Consider the following 6,824-nt stretch of genomic DNA (forward strand, 5'->3'; position numbering starts at 1 on the left):
CTTCTTCCTTCGACCTTGGATTGACCCAAATGACATATGGTTAGAAAGATGACATTCTGAACTTCAAGATGGAGGGCTCAAAGGCTTCATTTGCTTAAGGAAAACCCAATATGTAGACCCATGAAGTTGCTGGTCATGCTGACCTAAGGATGAACTAAGTGTGCTTGATCATTCTGACCTAAGCATGAGGTGATTTCTGGTGGTGGGGAAGTTAAGTGAGCTGATTCAAGTGGAGATTTCCAGCGGCCATAAGAAATAAAGAAGATGAAATGGGTGTTGTTGGTGAACTAATTTTCAATTGCATTGGTGTGTTAGGTGAAGTAGGTGTGCTTGGTGATTGTATAATCTGATTTCACTTAACTCTTGTGCCTATAAATAGAGAGTCTCCAAAGAGTTGAAGGGGGAGGATTCATCATTCATTCACATTCTATCACATTGTACACAAAGAGAAGGAGAGTTGAGAGTCACAAAAAGAGTAGTTTTGAAAGATTGTGTTAAGCTCATAACTTCATATATATATATGCATGCCTTATTTACTTAGTCTTTTTGCTTAGTTTCTTACAATTATGAGTCATTTACCTCTCTTTATGTGTTTTGTAAGTCAATAGAGAAAGAGAGCATAATTCATGCAATTTAGGCATGTTAAGGCCTGATTTGGATGAACGGAAGAAGAGCTTAAAGACAAAACCAATTTGGGCTACACTCCCTTATCAGTCCAGTTTCCTAGGTCACATTGCATGCCCTATTTCAGCAATCTACACAGCTCGGATGAGGCAACATCCTTCATGGAAGTTGTTCCAATAGGTGGCTATTATAACATATCCAAAATGCAGTCTCATTGGATAAATATGGAGTCGGTTCCCATAAAAAACAGAACCATGCTTAGGATACATTTTGTGTGCACTACCAAATGAGTTAGCAATTTGTTTCAGCCTTAACTTCATCCTCCGACCTTAGATTGGCCCAAATGACATATGGTTAGAAAGATGATAATCTGAACTTCAAGATGGATGACTCAAAGGCTTCATTTGCCTAAGGGAAACCCAATTTGTAAGCCTATGAAGTTTCTAGTCATGTTGACCTAAGGATGAGCTAAGTGTGCTTGGTTATTCTGACCTAAGCATGAGGTGATTTCTAATGGTGGGGAAGTTAGGCGGGCTGATTCAAGTGTTGATTCCTAGCAGTCATAAGAAATAAAGAAGATGAAGTGGGTGTTGTTGGTGAACTAATTTCAATTGCATTAGTGTCTTAGGTGAAGTAGGTGTGTGCTATAGATGGAAAAGCTTCATCACCAAGCACACCTACTTCACCTAACACACCAATGCAATTGAAAATTAGTTCACCAACTACACCCACTTCATCTTCTTTTATTTCTTGTGGCTGCTGGAAATCTCTACTTGAATAAGCTCACCTAACTTCCCCACCACCAGAAATCACCTCATGCTTAGGTCAGAATGACCAAGCACATTTAGCTCAACCTTACGTCAGAATGACTAGCAACTTCATGGGCTTACAGATTGGGTTTCCCTTAAGCAAATGAAGCATTTGAGCCCTCCATCTTGAAGTTTAGAATGTCATCTTTCTAACCATATGTCACTTGGGCCAATCCAAGGTTGTAAGAAGAAGTTAAGGCCGAAATAAATTGCTAACTCATTTGGCAACGCACACAAAATTCATCCTAAGCATGGTTCTGTGTTTGATGGGTGACGGACACTAGATTTATCCAATGGGGCTACAGTTTGGCTATGTGATAATAGACACTCATTGAAACAATTTTCATGAAGGATGTTGCCTCATCTGAGCTGTGTAAGTTGCTAAAATAGGGCCTGCAATGTGAACTACGAAACTGGACTGACAAGGGAGTGTAGCCCAAATGGGTTTTTTCTTTAAGCTCTTCTTCCATTCATCCAAATCAGGCCTTAACATACTTGAATTGCATGAATTATGCTCTCTTGCTCTATTGACCTACAAAACACACAAAGAGAGGTAAATGACTCAGAATTGTAAGAAACTAAGCAAAAGGACTAAGTAAATAGGGCATGTACATGTATAAAATTATGAGCTTAATAAGCTCTTACTACAATTCTAGCTTTGGTGCTTGTACCACTACTTTCCACTCTCTTCATGTCAATCTGTTGGTATATATCATGGTGTTGTTGGGATGGGTTGTTGTTTTCTCTTAGGTCCATAGGCAAATTCGAGTATGGTGGAGAAGGTTGGATGATTGTTCGTGTGTTGATGTATTTATGTGTCTTGGGAAATTTTTTTTGCCTTGGCAGATGATCTGTAGGTCTCTATGTGCAGCCAAGGGAGGCAGCCGCCTAGGGCCCCCAAATTGGGAGGGCCCTAATTTGTATAAACCCCTATATATACTATGCTATTTTAAATATATTATATTATATAAATATTATGTTAAGTTAACTGATACTTTTGCATTGAAAAATGCAAGGCGAGTGATATATAAGTGATGTTTTGAATCTTGATGCATTTTATAAAGTTGTTGTGTAAATTGCATTTTGTTTGTTTCTTTTATGATACAATTTGAATTCATATAATATTTTTTCTAACATATCGAAAAAAAAAAATCACATATATACATATAAAGTTGAAGGCCCCATTTAGGTTGTTCACCTAAGGCCTCTAAAATTTAAGGCCACCACTATGTGCAGTGGTGTTGACTTGTGTGGAGTATGTGTATCTCCTCTTTTGTGGCATTTTGGTGCAGTCCCCGTTCCCTTATCGGCAAAGGTGGCTTTGTTTTGTTTTGTTTTTAAATTTATTTTGTGATGAGGAAGCGTGAAATCCCATATTTTTAAATATATATATATATGATATTTTTAGAAATTAAAAATTTTGTTACATATTTAGTTTATAACATGTGTAGATCCATATATATTATAATTATACGTGTTATATTTTCAGATTTTTTTTTTCTTATTAGTTATTAAAAATAGTAATTGTTGAGGCCCAAAAAAGTCAAAGGAAGCCCAAAGACATTTAAAGCTCAATATAACATATAATGTCGGTCATGCGTTAATCCAAGCTGTATTTTGGGATTTAATTCATTAAATAAATATAGAAATAGCGTACATGCCATGCCAAACTAATAATATATTTTTCCCATGCCGATCACCTATCAAGCTCACATGAACCCAAGTCATGTGGTTTATGGGGCTTGCATAAGGGATTGTGGTGTGGAAGGTTACGGAGGTCCACAAGGCCCATGGAAGCTCTTGGATAATGGAGACTTTGGGCTAGCTACTTGGGAGCACCAAAGTCTCAGCCCATTATTTAGAGTTCTCCAATGTGGGTGAGCAAATGAGATATTTTTCAAGTACTTCCTTTTACCTATAGGAAATAGTCATTTTCCAAAATACCTAGCTTTACCCGTTGGAAACAAGCGTTTTCCAGACTTCAGTATTACCCACTGGAAACAAGCAATTTCCAGTGCTTCCTTGTACCCATAGGAAATAATCAGTTTATGGTACCTAGCTTTACATGTTGGAAAATAGTATGCCCCAATGCTCCCTTTTAACCACTGGAAATAGGCTGGTTTCAGCACCTCCTTTACCTATTGGAAATAAAGGAAAACCCTCACCCTCTATAAATTGGCATTCAAGCAAAAGGGGACCAATTTTTCTTTAGCCAACACTCTTTCACTCGGCTGCTGCAAGCATCCCAGCAGCCACAACCCCATAAAGCATCACCTAGCTCCAAGATTTTCCTTCCTTCCAAGCTTTAAACACCATAGCCTTCAAACCTCAAGCTTTTCCTTCCATCCTCCTTATCTTGAAACTCTTAAATCCATAAAGCATCACCTAGCTCCAAGATTTCCCTTCCTTCCAAGCTTTAAACACCATAGCCTTCAAACCTCAAGCTTTTCCTTGCATCCTCCTTATCTTGAAACTCTTAAATCCCTATAGCCATAGCCACACACAACAAATTATCAACACCAAACTCAAACATATCCAACATCAAGCCAAGCACATGCATTCTCATTTGCTAAACTTGTAGGTCTTTAGCTCCCACACTCCAAGCTCTCATGCCAAGCTTGTATAATCTCATATCAACATCAGCAAGTCATCTTCAACTCTTCTTTGAGTTGCCGGAAACATCAACACAAAACACACAGTCGTTGGAAGAAGAACAAAGTACTCCCCCGGGACTTGCTTCTTCCTAGGGATACTTTGGGCCTAGTTCTCGCTAACTCAGACAAAGGGGCAACGAAGTCTTCATTCATCACTCTATGGCGATCCAAGAGTCAACAAAGCCCGAATGAGCCTTCAGACGAAAAAGACCCCAACAGTAATATTATAATAAGTATATGTTTTGTTTTATCTCTTTATCTCTTTGTTACTTTCTGGCTAAGTTCAATAATCTATTTGTTATCTAAATCTTTTTACAAACACACTTTAGACTCACAAGTGTCATTATACGTAGGTGACTAATAGTTATCCTAATCTTGGAGCCCAAGATTCTCACGTGGTCATCACCTCCCCACCAATTAGAATTAAGGGAGTTTCACTAAAACACCCAAAATGGAGGTTGAAATTATAAAAAAACCCAACACTCAAAACACTTTATAAACACACCCAAATCCCATCATTACACACACTCAAAACCCATTTATAAACACACCCAAAAAGTTGACTTTGGGGTTGATTTTGGGTGTGTTTCTATGTTTAAATAGTGCTTGGGTTTTTTTATAAATACATGTTTAGGATTGGGTTTATTTATAAATTTGTATAGAATTAATTGGTTCTTCCTTGAGTATTACTATAAATAGGACCTTTTTCCTTTATTTTTGAAAGTACCAAACCTTGCATAAAAGTTCATGCAAAGAGAAAGAAAAACATATATATATATATATATAGAGAGAGAGAGAGAGAGAGAGAGAGAGAGAGAGAGTGATAAAATTCTCAGGAGGAGTTAGGGCTCGTACATACTTTGTGGGTGTTTTTCTTAATTTGGAATTAGCTTTGAAAAAGTGGTAAGGGGCTTCTTGGGGGCCTTTTACTGAAATTGATTTAATTAAATTTAGTGAGCATTATATTATGCATGGTATTACAGTTTAGTTGACATTCCTTGTTATTGGTTGTTTACGTATTCTTAACTATTTGAATAATGTTGGCATAATTATATATACATTGGTGATGTTTTAAATAGTTACATTGCTGTGAGATATATAGGATATGTGAAAGGCATAATTGTATCATGTCATGAAAATTGGCTTGAATTGTTGGGTTGAGAAAATAATGATGGAAAAAAGGGTAATGGAAATGAGATTTTGTGTAGTTGAGTCTAACTCTTGGCAGGTACCAAATCTCAAGGATCCCACAGTGCACATGATTTTTATTGAGTGATACGAGACTTAAACAAGATGACTAACAAAAAGGGATTTATGGGATGATAGAGATGGGGGTTAGTTCATATAAATGGGCATTCGAGACCAAGTGGTATAAGCATGGTATGGGACATGCAGGTGTGCTTGTCCAGTTATATGAATTAACATGAGTAGAATTGAAGCTCATTCATGCATTATTATTAATAATGTGATATTTGGCTGTGTGATTGTATGTCACTTAATTTAGATATATCAATTTACTATGAAAAGGTTTATGTCCCTACTGAGTTGTGGTTTCACTCACCCCCTAACAGATTTTGCAGGTACTGAACCTGAAATCTAGGACTTGTGATGATTGTGGCATGTCAATAGGGTGTATTGTGTACATAGCTTGTGGTTGAATAATAAGCTACTCTTTTGATGAACTCTTGAGTAGTTCTACCTTGTAAAAATGTAAGATTTCGGATGTTGTCGTTTCCGCTGAATATTCTATGTGAAATATTTATTTATTTATTTAAATGTTCTTCACATTTTAATTATAGCTTTTATTAAATTCTATAGTTAAGGTGTGAATCATGTCTTAATCCAAAAATACGTAAATCCGTGGATTGGGGCATGATAGGAAGATTTATTGTGCTAAACTGTATTAGTTTTAGTTTAATCTTCCTTGTGCTTGTTGTACTATGTTCTTGGCCTTTTCAACTTATGTAGTCATTGTTTTTCCTTTCCCTTTTTGGGGTGCCACTTCAAGCGCACACACTACCAAAGCTTAGACATTACCATTATTTGCAAAACTGTTCGAAGCATCAAACTATAATGTAAAAGATGAAGAGAAGATGAACTTAGGATTTTGTGGGGTGTGGAATGGTGAGTGGATAAAGTTGTTATTAATTTTTTGGCAAAAGTTTACTACTTTGGTCCTTGTATTTTCAATTTTGTCAATTTTATTTTTGTAGTTTCTTTTCTTTTAGTCGAAGGATGAAATTTCATTACGAAAAACTCACCCAAGAGGATGGTACAAATACAGCAATACAAGGAAGCACAAATCTAATTTGTAATATCAAATTAACAGGAGCAACATACTACCCGAGATAATGATATCAACAAATAAACAAAACTAAAAATTGATAAAAACTAACAAGATTAAAAACAACATAGCAACAAAAACCACAAAAAGCACAAGCACCACCAAACAGCCACCATAAACCAACAACACTCAAGGCAACCCCAAGGCAAAACAAACAGAACCATCAGGACAGAAAGGAGGTGGTGCGAGCACCCGAGCAGTAGCAGTGTTGTGGCTCTACACACCTTCCAAGATAATCGTGAGAAATCGCTTTGTTGGTTATCTGCTACCACAAAGGAAAGCAGGAACCAATTGGAGAACAACCAAGGGATAACACTGATTGGAATGGAATGGTAGAGATTTGGGGGAGCAATAAAGATAGGAGGCATAAAACCCCAGCAAAGAGGCAAGAAG

Source organism: Prunus mume, linkage group LG6 (genome assembly GCF_029339155.1).
Source record: "Prunus mume cultivar Tortuosa linkage group LG6, ASM2933915v1, whole genome shotgun sequence".
Taxonomy (NCBI): domain Eukaryota; kingdom Viridiplantae; phylum Streptophyta; class Magnoliopsida; order Rosales; family Rosaceae; genus Prunus; species Prunus mume.